Here is a 13,850-nt window from a genome sequence, read left to right as displayed (position 1 = left end):
AGAGAGAGGAGGTCTGGAGCAAAGAGGGAACACAAATCTTTATTTGCGCTGGCACCTCAGAGTTGGGTGCTAGAGAAGCAGGTTGGGCCACGTGGAGGTAGTGAAAATGGCCGCCTCACCCAGTAACCTTTCCTGCATCTGAACACCGTAGTGAAGCGCTGGCAAGAGAGCAAGTTGTGGAAGAAGAAGGGCTTTTATAAGAGTAGCTTTCACGAGAATGGGAAGGGGAAGGAGTAACCATGACACGCCAGGATAGGATAATAACTCTCGTGAGAATGGGAAGGGGGAGGAGTAACCAAAGCACTTCAACTATGGTGGGGAAATATACAATGCTCTGAGGGCACAACATGGTGGAACAGGCGCTCCGAGAATGTCCCTAATTCTCGCAGGACCTAGCAATAGGCCGAGGGGACAACATGGCAGATGTGACTGCACAATTTCCCAGCACCTGGGTCCATGCTCCCAGAGGGATAGAGAATGGGAAAGCTATCAGGGGAGGGGGTGGGATATGGAGATTGGGTGGTGGGAATTATGTGGAGTTGTACCCCTCCTACCCTATGGTTTTGTTAATTAATCCTTTCTTAAATAAAAAACAATAGTTTGTCCCAGAAAATACATTTCACTCAAATGAATAATTCAAAAGTTAATTATATAACTCTCAAGCAAGATAATAGGGATTATAAGAAAATAACAATCTCTAATATGTGGAAACAAAGTGGAAAAAAGTTCCTGCAAAGAGAATAAAATACAATATACAATGTTGCTAAATGGATATTAATATACATAAGAAAAGAAAAAAACACATGGCAAATAGAAATTTCACGCTGGGCTTGGTGGTGGCACATGGAGTTGCACGCATACACATTGCTATGTGCCAAGACCAGGTTCAAGCCCCTGGTCTTCACTTGCAAGGGCTGAGTTTCACGAAGAATGGGACCATGTTGCAGGCATCTCTCCCTTTCCCTCTTTCTCACCCTCTCTCTTTCTCTCTTCTCATATCCATCTTTGCTCTCAACTTCTGTCTATCCAGTTTATAAGTAAGTAAATAAATACAATATTTAAAAAAGAAACTTCATACTAAATAAATAATTCTTTATGGGGAGCAGAAGGTGGGAGGTCTGGCTTCTGTAATGGCTTCTCTGCTGGACATGGGTGTTGGCAGGTGGATCCACATCCCCAGCCTGTTTCTGTCTTTCCCTAGTGGGGCAGGGCTCTGGGGAGGGGAGGCTCCAGGATACATTGGTGAGGTCTTCTACCCAGGGAAGTCAAGATAGCATCATGGTAAGGTTTGTGACTTGGTGGCAAGATATAAAGCAAATTGTTTTATAAACAGGAACCCAAAGGTAGGAATAGAGCAAATGAAACTAGGGGTCTTTGTGTGAGAAGAAGCTAGGAAGTCTATTTTAGGTATATTCCAAGGGGCCCATGATGTCAGTAATTTTTTTTTTCCAAGCCCAACAGCTAACATGCAGGTGGACTAAAAGAAGATGGGAAGATGTTGTCAGAGTTAAAAACAGCGCTAGAAAGATGGATTAGAGCAGAGAGTAGCTCCCAAATATGGGGCAAAGTATCTAAGAACTTTAACTGCTAGGCCCATGGATCTGACCTAGGGCCTACATCTATTCCTATTTAGCATAGGACTAAGAAACTTTTTAAACTGTTCTTGTCTCATCATGCTTTGCTTGAATGGCATCTATCCATTTTTATTCTCTCCCTTTTCATGCTTTAAAGTTGTCTTTTTCATGCTTTCATGCTTTAAAGTTGTGTCTCTGGTTTTGTTTTATTGTGTATCATCACTATGCTGAGACTTAAATGTGTCTTTCTTTCTCTGTGGCACGCCTTCCAGGACCTCTTACAAGGCAGATCTGATCATGGCAGACTCCTTTAGCTTTTGTGTATCAGGTACTGTTTTCTTATTGTTCCTTAGTATCTGAATGATTGCGGGATAAAAACAAGCATGGCAGTCAGTTATGCCATCCCACTCTCCCCATAGTTCCTGTTGAACATCCTGATGCCGGTCTAACTGCGCTGTCCCCCTAAATCACTTTATTCTCTTCCTTGGCAGTTCACTATTTTTTCCCCTCTGTCCTTGGCTTTTGATCATCTCATGATGATGTGTCTTGGTGTAGGTCTATTTGGGGGGTGCCTTCTGCTTCCTGAATATCTACACCCTCACCATATCCTAGGTTTGAGGGGGAAAAAGAATCTGCTCTAATTTATGAATATGATTTCTGCTCCATTGTCTCCTCTCTTTTATTTTTGAGGCCTCAGTAACTCTAATGTTTCCCTTAACAGTGGAGTCTTCAGTCACTTGAAGAGCAGCTTCATTTTTCCTGAACCTTTCTCTTCTTCTACTGTGAAGTCAGAATGTGGGCATTTTGTCCTCCAGTCTTGGTGTTCTCAAGTCTACATGGGTAAGCCAACTTCCATGACTTGCCATTGAGACTGGGATGCATTCAAATTGTCCTTCACAACCTGTGTGCTGCCCCCCCCCCCCCAGGCCAACATGACCGTATCTTATAACAAAAGGAAACCCAGTGGCCTAAGGGGTGACTGTGTAGAGAACAGGGCTCGCTGATGGGAGGTGACGGAGTGGATTCCTGGCACCACATACACTAGGGTGAAGTACTCTCTCGCCTTCATTAAAGTGAACAAGTAAATCAGTATTAAACCAGGAGTATCTGCGTGCCTTGATGTTTCAAATCATCTGTAAGGTGACGACAAGTTTTCTCCAATCCACAGAATATGCTGACTTGTCCCCTTCTGAAGCAAGCCTTAAAATTCCATTACCACCACTTCCCACACAGAGGACTCCCTCACTGCTGACATGTATCATCCTGATGGGGAGACAGAATTGAGCTGCGACCTGGTAGCTAATTCAGCACCATCTAAACCACGCTGCAAAGCTGCCACACAGTTTCATGGTGAGGCTGGATCCGCATGTCATGTCCTGTCCTCCCACTGAGTCAGTTAAGCAACCTTCAGTTTTGTGTCAGGGCCATCCTACCCAGCTCTGAATCAGGAAGGAAGAGTCAGCCCATACAGATCGTGGACCGTAGAGTCTCAGATGCGGTGATTTGATATCTTGACGTATAAGCCAAAGGGTTAGTGAGCTGTGGCAGTTTTGCATAGCTCAGATATCTCCCACTGGGGGCAGAGGGGTCGTGGAATGTGACATGAAACGCTGTTGTTCAATCTCATTTTCTAAAAGGATAAGTAAATATTTGTAAAGCTGAGTAGAGTTTATGGACTCTCTATTTGTCCTATTTCCTTCGATTCTCCCAACAGTGTATTACTGTTGATATTCCAGGAGAATGAAAGGATTCTGAGAGAGGCGACCTCTGGGGTCTGAGGGAAGCTCTCTCCTGTCTGTCTCTCCATTATTCTGATGCGGTTGGCCTCATCTCACCGTGGTCCCAACAGACAGACTCTTAGCCGAGACAGTGCTTTGGGATTCGTCCTAGCGTCCTCCACATGCTATCTCACAGACTCCTGGGCTATGTCCACTGTATGTCTTTGGAGTTTATAAACCTGTCTGAGAAGCTGACGAAACTCACTGATTCCTTCCCTCCATCTTCCCTCCAGTTTCAGGAATCTAGCCACTGGAGACTATAGAAACCATTTCATTTCACATCCATTTCTTACTGGAATCATTTTTTCTTTTACAGCCTCTTTGCTCCAGAGACAGAAATGAAGTTGAAAATAACTTAAGAATGATTAATACCCAGTATTCCCTCTAGTGAAGTTTTAGTGTCCACATCCTGGACATCCACATTTCAGACCTGTTTAAACACTTGGAAATGCTCTAAAGACAAAGAAATGACCCACCAAGGCCATAGAGGAAATGGAAAACCAGGCTTGTTGCTGTCCACTGTCCAAAGCCTGGGGGACAAGCCTGCTTCCCTCACTCGTCTGCCTGCCTCCATCCTTTGCCCTATGGACAAACTTGTGTTGGAACAGGAACCTCGGGAGAATCTCGGGGTCAGGCAAACAGGTTGACTTGCCACGCCTGAGCCAGCTCTCCTGGAGCAAGACTTTCTATTTTCAAATGGCCTCATTTATTAGGGAGATGAGTTACCAGAACTGGGTCCTCACTCCAACCCTTTTACCTCTCAAACACCATGACTTTGCTTAAAGTAATAGGTCTGCATTTTAATGCTTTATTTATTTATGATATTAAAACACAGACAGAGAGAGAGAGAGAGAGAGAGAGAGCTAGCCACAGCATCACTGACACATGCTTTGCTAAGGACTGATTGCACTCAGGACCTCATGCTTGAGTTCAATGTTTTACCTACTGTCCCACCTGTCAGGCTGCTGTGTTTCCATTTATTTGGAGTTTGTTGACAAGCAAGTATTCAGGGAAGAGAAAGACAGCAGGCAAGCAAATAAATAAATAAATAAATAGGGCCAGAAGGATGGCTCCCAAAGATGGCAATGTCTTTCCATGTCTGCAGCCCAGGCTTAAAGCTAGAAACATCTGGGAACACCAAGACACAAGTGGAGTACCACAGCTCACTCTCCGTCTCTGCCTCTCATTCTCCCGTTGCCTCTGTCCCTCTGTCTCCCCCTCTCCCTCTCTCTCTTCCCTTCCCTTCCCCCCCCACTCTTTTTTTTCCTACCTGAATGAAAAAAGTGACATGAGCAGAGGTAAATTTCCATACATGTGGGACCCCAGTTCCGCATGCACACACAAGCATAAAACAATAATAATAGTAGTAGGGCAGTAGAATATCCATTAACCAACATACATTCCGCACATTCTGGTTTTGCAATTTAATCTGCTGGAAGAATTTAATGCTCCAGGTCCCAACCAAATGGAACTTGAAGCAATGCTATTCTTTCCCCAAAATATCAACATAGTGTGGGCACCTCCTACCTTCTCTTGAATACTTCTGGAAGCAACCAAAAAAGTCTGGTGTGCTGAAATAAATATGAATTTGGAAGTGTATACACACACAACACACACACACACACACACACACACACACGGCCAGATGATCTGTTCCTGGCAAGCTGAATGACAAATATGAGTGAATGATCCTTCAAGTACACTTCATTTAGGTCCCTCTACTTTGAAAATGATCTGAATTTTTCACATCACATTTAGCATAAAATCATCGATCACCCAGACTAATAAGACTGGGTACATTTTATAATTAGCCTTCAAAGAGGATCTTCTCTGCCCAGCCAGAAAATAGTGTGTGCTTCCACATGGTACAGACTTTAAGCAGGCAGAAAGGGCCTTTTTCTGAGGAGTTCACAGTGTTCACATCCCGTTGCCAGGCAACCGTCTGGCTGTGGCTGCCTCCCCTCAGAACGAGGATGAGGAATCCTTTGCCTGGTGCAACCCCTCAGAGATGAGCAGGAACACACAAAGATCAGGACTCGGCCTCAGTCGAATCTGGAAGGAGGACAGAGCAGAAGGAAGGGAGGCAGGGATGGGGGAAGGGAGGCATTTTTTTTTTAACTTCTTTATTGGGGGATGAATGTTTTACATTCAACAGTAAATACAATAGTTTGTGCATGCATAACATTTCTCAGTTTTCAGCACAACAATATAACCCCCACTGGGTCCTCTGTCATCCTTTTTGAACCTGTACTCTCCCCCCACCCACCCCAGAGTCTTTTACTTTGGTGCAATACGCCAACTCCAGTTCAGGTTCTACTTGTGTTTTCTCTTCTAATCTTGTTTTTCAGCTTCTGCCTGAGAGTGAGATCACCCCATATTCAGGGATGCAGTTTTGACCAATCTAACTGGAAAAGAAATAGCTAGAGCTTCTGTCCTTACTCCTGCGTTCAGGCAAGGCTGTCTGTGGACTGCAGACTAGAAACAGAGAGTCTGTGGGGCTCTGAGGGCTGCTGGTAGATCTGCCACAACAGACTCAAACCTCAGACCCCTAAAATTCTCTAGAAGACGCACCAGGACCCCAATGTCCCTTCATCCCAAAGCTCCCCCTTCCTCCCCAGAGTCCTTTGCTTTGGTGCAATAGGCCATAGTGTCTTTGGGGGCAATATACTTAATGTAAGTTCCTCCTCATTTGTTCCCTTCCTGTCCTTTGCTCTTAAGTTCAACCTATAGGCTAGATCATTCAGAACTGATCTTTCTCTTTCTGCCTTGTCTCACCCAACATGATGCCTGTGAGTTCTGATCACAGTATTGCAAAGGAGATGACTTTGTCAGTTTTTAAAATGTTTATTAGTGATCTATTTATCTCTTTTGTTTCTTTTTCTACTCAGACCCAAGGTATTAATACTCACTAGGTGAACTGCTGTTGACGAAAAATACTGACATCATTGTAGTATTAGTGATTTAATATTGATTTACAAAACTATAAGATAACAGGGGTATGAATCTGCGCCAGGCCCGCCATCAGAGTTCTGTGTCCCCATTCGTTCCGTTGGAAGCTACTGCAGCTCTCCAAAGGTCACACATATGGGTTCACTATTGTTTCTACATCAATCTATGTGTGTTGTATAGATTTTTGCCCATATCTTTCCACGGTCTCATCTTCTCTTCCTTTCAAAGTCAAACCTACACCATTTACTACTTCTGGATGTCCCTTCCTTTTTCCTCTTCTCCCTTCATGACCTCATCGCTTTTAACAGCTATATAGTACTCCATTGAGCATTGCCTACTTCCTTACCAATTCATCTGTCTCTTATTCTTCTGGCTCAGAAGGATGCCCCCTCCCCCAATTGTAGATTTTCTTTCTTCCTTCCTTCCTTCCTTTTTTTTTTTTTTCCTCTAGAGCTATCACTGGGGCTTAGTACAAGCACTACAAATCCATAGTGCTCCTTGGAGCCATTTTTTTTCCATTTTATTGGATAGGACAGAGAAAAATTGAGAGAGGAGGGGGAGACAGAGATGGAGATGCAGAGACAGATAGCTACAGACCTGCTTCACCACCTGTGAAGCTTTCCCCTTGCTGGTGGGGACCTGGGGGCTCAAGCTGGGATCCTTGCACAGGTCCTTGCACTTAGAACTATGGGCGCTTAGCCAGGTGTGCTACTGCCCAGCCCCCCAGACTGTTCTTTAGCTTCAGTTTCACTTCCATTCTTCAGGGAAGTGAGTCTTTGTCACTTGTGCCCCCACACACCCCATCCCCACCCCCGGCACTCTGGCTCTTGCTGTGTCTCTGCATCTCCTGCCTATTTGCGCCAGGACAGTAGGACTGTGGATTTCACTTTACAGTCTGAAGGGAAGGCAGCGCAAGCTATCTTTGAGGAGTTCCTAAGAGCCCATAGAATCACTGGGTGGCTCTGGGGTTCCTTGAATGTCACCAGAAAATGATGAATTTAAATAAATTTAATTCATTTAAATAATGAATTGAAGGGCTCCCCAAGATGTTCAGAACAACTCCCCAAGATATACCACTTTGCATGTGGATATTTTTTAGTTGAGATCAGTGGAGGGCCCCCTACTGGTCAGTTTGAAGAAGCTGGTGATTCCCTAAGATCTCTATTCTCATCTGCTCTACTGCGACTTTCTGGTTCTTGTTTATCAATCATTTTGTCCTGCTTTATATCTTACTGCCTTTCAGCCACCAAGTTGCTTTACACTACTAGGATTCCATCCTGACTTCCCTGGGCAGACAACCTCACTGATGTGTCCTGGAAACTCACCTCTCCAGAGCTCTGCCTCACTAGGGAGAGACAGAAATAGACAGGGGTGTGGATCCACCTGTCAATGTCCATGTCCAGCAGAGAAACAACTACAGAAGCCAGAACTCCCAACTTCTGCACCTCCAAAAGCATTTTGGTCCATACTCCCAGAAGGATAAATTGTCAGGGAAAGATGACCAGAGGGCTCTGAACTCTATTTCCATCAGGACCCAGGGAGAAGAGGAGAAAGTAATAACAGGTATAGGTGTGACTTAGAAAGGAAGTGAAGGCAAGACCATAGGAAAAACTGGGAAAACAGATATAAATTTAGGTAGATAGTTATATAAATAATAGTCAACCTATATCTGTGACCTTGGGAGAACCACTGCAGTTTCCAGTAGAGGGAATAGAGACACAGAACTCTGCTGGAGGGAACAGTGTGGAATTATAGCCTTGCTATCTTATAATTTTGTAAATCAATCTTAAATCACTAATAGAAAAGAAGCTAGTGATTTTCATGGTCTGGGAGCATCCCTCAATGAATTGTGTGTGTATTATTACAAAGGTGGGGGGAATGTTGAGTTGACAGTGGGGAACCCAGTCAGCTCCATCCTGAGCTAGTGACTAAGGTTAGCACCCTTAGTGTTGAGACAGGTAGTCATAAGCTGTCCCAATATGAGACTCTGAGAAGAACCATCCCCATAGTGGGGTGATAAGAGAACTACAAGCAAACCCAACCTGATGCTCATTCAACAAAATCATCTGGCCAGGATACTCTTCAAAAGTATCAAGGTCCTGAAAGCCAAGGTAGGACAGTGGAATTGTCTAATTAGGAAGAGACTGAGGAGACATAACAGATAAATGCAGGGTCTCAACTGGGACCAGATTACAGCACAAAGCCACAGGAGTGTTGACGCTGCCGAGATCTGAATGCAGTCTCCAGTTTCATTGACAGTGCCATTCAATTGTTAACTTCTGAGTATCCATCCTGATACCATGATCTGGGGCATCCTTGGGTGTTAACATTTATGAACTAAAGGGATACAAGAACTCTTTTCTAATTTTTGTCTATCTTTTGCATGTCTAAATGTATCCTCTGATTAAACATTACTTGAAGGAGATAGATTAATTTTCACGGTATACATCCAAGTTGTTTCAAGTCATTAATCTCCCATAAAGATTTCTTCTCTCACTGTGTTGATTTTCCCTTGCCAGAAGATAGACTGATTCTCTGGACACATGCCTTCTTCCTGTTGTGGGGCTCTTTGACTTGCTAGCTCAGTGCCCACACAGTTCATGCTCACAGCACATAAACAAACATAGCAAATGTAAATTCTCTAACCTAACAGACTCAGACCAAATAAGCTTGGCAATCTAACAGAAAGGCCCAAAGAAGGCAGACCTCATAAACCTGCTACTGGTTAGTTACAACAGATGACACTCAGTGCTTTGGCAGCTGGTAAAAAGTTGAAGTTCATCAGATAAAGGAAAGACTACAAAATCTGGATAAGAGCAAGAGACTGGATCACTTAATGATGGCCTTTTTGGTCATTGTATTCAATGCCAAAGATCAATCCCAGAGGACCAGGCCTGCAGGATGTGAGCTTTGCCACTGAGCCAGCTCCCTGCTCCTCTGGAACAGGTCACAACATCCCTCTGAGCTGGGGAGAGGTACAAGGCAACCTGGGATAAGCCAGCAGCCTATGTTTCTTGTTTTCACATGTGAGACAGCTTCCTCTCCTTAGATAACAACCTAGGCTTTTCAGATTTGAACTCTAGTGGTGAAGCCACCTTTGGGGGGAGACTGATCTCATCTAGCAGCTGGAATGGATCTCACAATGTCCTGAGGTCACATCCGCTGCCCAGGACCTGTGTTGGGACCAATATGCCAACATGATTCTCTTGTCTGTGCAGTTTGCCAAGTCTGGATCTATTGCAATTGTGTTGTCTGGGGTAAAACATTAGTAGGTCCACAGTCTTCTGTTCCCCTTCCTTCTTTCTTTCTTTCTTTCTTTCTTTCTTTCTTTCTTTCTTTCTTTCTTTCCTTCCTTCTCTCCCTCCCTCCCTCCCTCCTTTTCTATACAAATTAAGGCACCAGGATAGAGTCCCAGGCTCCTTGGGCAGTCGACAGTCTTTGAGATGCTAGTAGCTTTCTAGTCAACCTCCCAGGTGCCTGCTAATAAAAGGAGACCAAGAAGCACAGGCCTGGGAGGAAAGAGAGAGAAATAAAGTGATTATACTGTCTGGAAAATGTTAATGACTTTACCCTCAGGGGCCATTTGCTTTACATTCTAACCTTTCTTCCTGTAGACATCATAAACACACCTCATGAACATGCCATGGAAGTTCCATTGGAATGGAAGTGGTGCAGTGGTATCATTCTCCTCACATTTGAATGTTGGAATAATGACTCTCATGTAGGAAAGCTGGGCTGCTATATGACCATGAATCTTTATTCTTTCCTTTGCTACTGAACACAGCTCCAGACCTACTGCCATCACTACTCACCTCCCACCTCGCGCTGTCTTCTCTTCTAGACTGTTCAAAGCAGACTGATCTGTCACTCCTCGAAAACTGGATCCTATTGTGAGAAAAGTTTAAACTTCTGGACACTTGTGTGGTGGGTTTAATAAACACAGGTTTATTCAGGTACATAAAAGCCACAGTGGGGAGTTAGTCCGGAGGAAAAGGCTAGCTAGACATGTGGCAGGAAGCCAAGAGTCCTTAAACTTAGTTCTCCAGCATTGAGCCATGGTGTATGTGTGTGTGTGTGTGTGTGTGTGTGTGGGGGGGGTTAATGACAGCATCAGGTCCAGGGAGATGATAGTCAGGAATGGCAACAAAGGGCAAGCAGGAGGGAGTCCAAGGAGAAAAGCCAGAGAAGGCAAAAAGGGAATAGTTGCTAATAGTTGTTTAAATAGCCTCTCATTCCTGCACTGCTGGTGGGAATGTCAATTGGTCCATCCTCTGTGGAGAACAGTCTGGAGAACTCTCAGAAGGCTAGAAATGGACCTACCCTATGATCCTGCAATTCCTCTCCTGGGGATAGATTCTAAGGAACCCAACACACCCATCCAAAAAGATCTGTGTACACACATGTTCTTGGAAGCACAATTTGTAATAGCCAAAACCTGGGAGCAACGCAGGTGTCCAACAACAGATGAGTGGCTGAGCAAGTTGTGGTCTAGATACACAATGGAATACTACTCAGCTATAAAAAATGGTGACTTTACCGTTTTCAGCTGATTTTGGATGGACCTTGAGAAATTCATGTTAAGTGAAATAAGTCAGAAACAGAAGGATGAATATGGGATGATCTCACTCTCAGGCAGAAGTTGAAAAACAAGATCAGGAGAGAAAAAAAAAAAGTAGAGCCTGAACTGGAATTGGTGTATTGCACCAAAGTAAAAGACTCTGGGGTTTGGGATGGGGAGGGGAGAAAGAATTCAGGATGATAAAGGACCTAGTGGGGGTTGTATTGTTATACGGAAAATTGGCAAATGTTATGCATGTAGAAACTATTGTATTTACTGTCGAATGTAAAACATTAATTCCCCAATAAAGAAACTTAAATAAATAGACTCTCATAACCACAATTCCTTGTGAGTTTATGAATGCCTAAGGTCAGCCATATGCTAAGCACATTCATGTCCCATAATTCCTTTTGTCGCCATAAACGCCAAAAGGGTTCCCAACAGGATCCCATCTCCTAGTCTATTCCTAAGTGTTCTTTTCACTCTCCTTTTTGCATGACTTCTACCACTCCACTAGATCATTCATGTCAGTTCATGTTCTTTATTGATGCATATGCATCCTTACTCACCTCACAGGCTGGGGAGATGACTCAGCATCGCTTATGCCTTTCACATGTCAGGTCTTGGGTTTGACCCCTAGCCCCACATGAGAAAGCAATAGAGACCCAATAAGTGGAACTCTATAGGTATTCAAGCAGTTCTTTTGTTTCTGTCTGTCTCTCTCATAAAAAAATAAAAATCAAAGCATGCAGGTGGCTCAACTGACCAAGATCTCGACAAGTGTTCTCCTGACCACAAGAGGTCCTTCCTGTGTCACCAGTGGCAGCTCTGCCTGACCTCAGGACCTTGAACAGTTGAGAATTGGCTTTTCATATTATTTCCTTTTCTTTGGTCTGTTCACCTAGCCCTGTATTAGTAAACATCATTTATCTCCTCTCTGATCCAAAAGCTTTCATTCATTCATGTTTCTCCTCTGAACCCCAGACTGACATAAACTTCTTGGCTCCTCAGTTAAATATCTTACAGGCATTCCTAGCTTACTATTATGAGGATGCCAGAGGGATTCCCACCCTACCTGATCTGTTTCCCCCTGAGACTTCTACACTTCTGCATATGACATATTTGTGCACCAGTTAACTCAAGTACAAACTCAGAAGTCTTCTTATCTTCTATGCAGCCAGTCACCAAACATGAGTTATTAGTTTCCCATTGCTGCTGTAACAAACTAGACAATCATCCAGTTTAAGAAAATGGATATATCATCTTACAGTTTCATGTAAATACCTATATCTGACATGAGACTCATTGGGTCAAAATCAAGGTATCAATAGGGCCATGTATCTTGGCAGAGTCTCTAGAGAAAAGCTCACTGCATTGCTCATTCAGGTTATTGGCAGAATTGCCTTTCTTATAGTGGTCTGACCTGAAGCCTGTTTGCTCACAAGAGTCTTTCACAGTCTTTAGAGGTCTCTCTCATTCCTTGACTCTCAGCTTTCTATCTTTCTCTCTAAAAAGTCAGTAGTGAAGAGTTGAGTCTCCCTCTTGCTTCAAATCTCTTCTTCTTCCCTTTGCATGTTTTTTATTCACCTTGGAAATAAATTCTGCTCTTCCAGATCTATTAGATTGGATCTAGTCCACCAATCCAGGATAACCTCTCCATCTAAAAATCCATTGTCTAAATCTCACCTTCAGTGTTTCTTTTGCCATGTAAGGAAGCATATCCACAGGTCCTAAGGGTTAGGCATAAACATGTTTAGAGGCTCATAATCTTGCTTCCCACATCCTATCAGTTCTGAGACCAACACATTTCCCAATTTAGTCCCTATGTCTATATTCACTTCCACTATACTCATCCAGGTCACCTTTTCCTTTCATTGAATTGATCCACTTATTTCTTCATTGGTCTTTCTGTTTCTACTTTTAGTTCTCTCTATGAAAAAATATCTTTTACACATAAACATGCCTCACAGACATATAAAGAAGTGCTCCACTTCACTTTCCATTAGAGAAATGCACATCAAAATTATAACTGAGATTATATCTCATGCCTGAGAGAATGGCCTACATCAGTAAAACAGGAAATGACAGTTGTTGGCATGGTTGTGGAGAAAATGAATTTCACTACATTGCTGTTGGGAATGAAAACTGCGTAGCCCCTTAGTAAGACTGTATAGAGAGTCTTTAAACAAAACAAACAAAAAAAAGGAATTACCTTATGACCAGGCAATACCACTCCTAGGCATTTATCCAAAGGACAATCAGACACTTAGGCAAAGACACATATGTAAGTCCATATTTATAGCTACACTATTCATTGTGGCCAAAGAATGAAAGCAGCCTAAATGCCCATCAGCACATGACTAGATAAAGAAGTTATGGGATATATATTCTATATATTCCAGGTAATACTACTCAGCAATCAAAAAAGACGGTATTGTGTTTTGGGAAAAAATAGATGGAATGGAGGTGATGATGCTTACAGAAATAAGTGAAGAGATGAAAGGAAAATACCAGCAGGTTTCACTCATATGTGGAATGTAGAGATCTGACTCATATGAACTTGCAAAAAAGCATAACTGAAAAAAAATGCAAGTAAACTGCATCTAAAATTTTTAAGAACTATAGTAGTTATTTTGGAGAGGTGACAGAGAGGGGACACCGAACTTTGTGGGTGTGGTGTGGACCTATAGTCTAACCTTTCAATCTTATAATCACACTATAAACTATAAACCCACTATAATCACACTATAAACTATAATCACACTATAAACTATAAACCCACTATAATCACAGTATAAACTATAATCACACTATAAATTATAAACCCACTATAATCACAAATGAAAAATAAACATGAAAAAAAGATCTTTGAAACACTTAGCTAACACTGTCTTCTCCTGTCTCCAGCTTCACCCTTCACTGTCCTCCTTAACTGTGGAGGCTAACATGTAAAGTCAAGCAAATCTCTGAAATGGACAGCTGTCTTCTGCT

At 43.0% G+C, this 13,850-nt stretch overlaps 1 non-coding gene across 1 annotated transcript; it reads right to left on the bottom strand.

Moving 5' to 3' along the window:
* Positions 1–6,232: 6,232 nt before the first annotated feature.
* On the bottom strand, positions 6,233–6,303 carry LOC132540614 (small nucleolar RNA SNORD56). The gene has a single exon (XR_009551804.1). It is a non-coding gene; the product is annotated as a small nucleolar RNA SNORD56 (small nucleolar RNA).
* Positions 6,304–13,850: the final 7,547 nt, after the last annotated feature.

This window comes from Erinaceus europaeus, chromosome 9, assembly GCF_950295315.1.
Source record: "Erinaceus europaeus chromosome 9, mEriEur2.1, whole genome shotgun sequence".
Taxonomy (NCBI): Eukaryota; Metazoa; Chordata; class Mammalia; order Eulipotyphla; family Erinaceidae; genus Erinaceus; species Erinaceus europaeus.
This window is presented reverse-complemented; position numbering and strand designations above follow the sequence as displayed.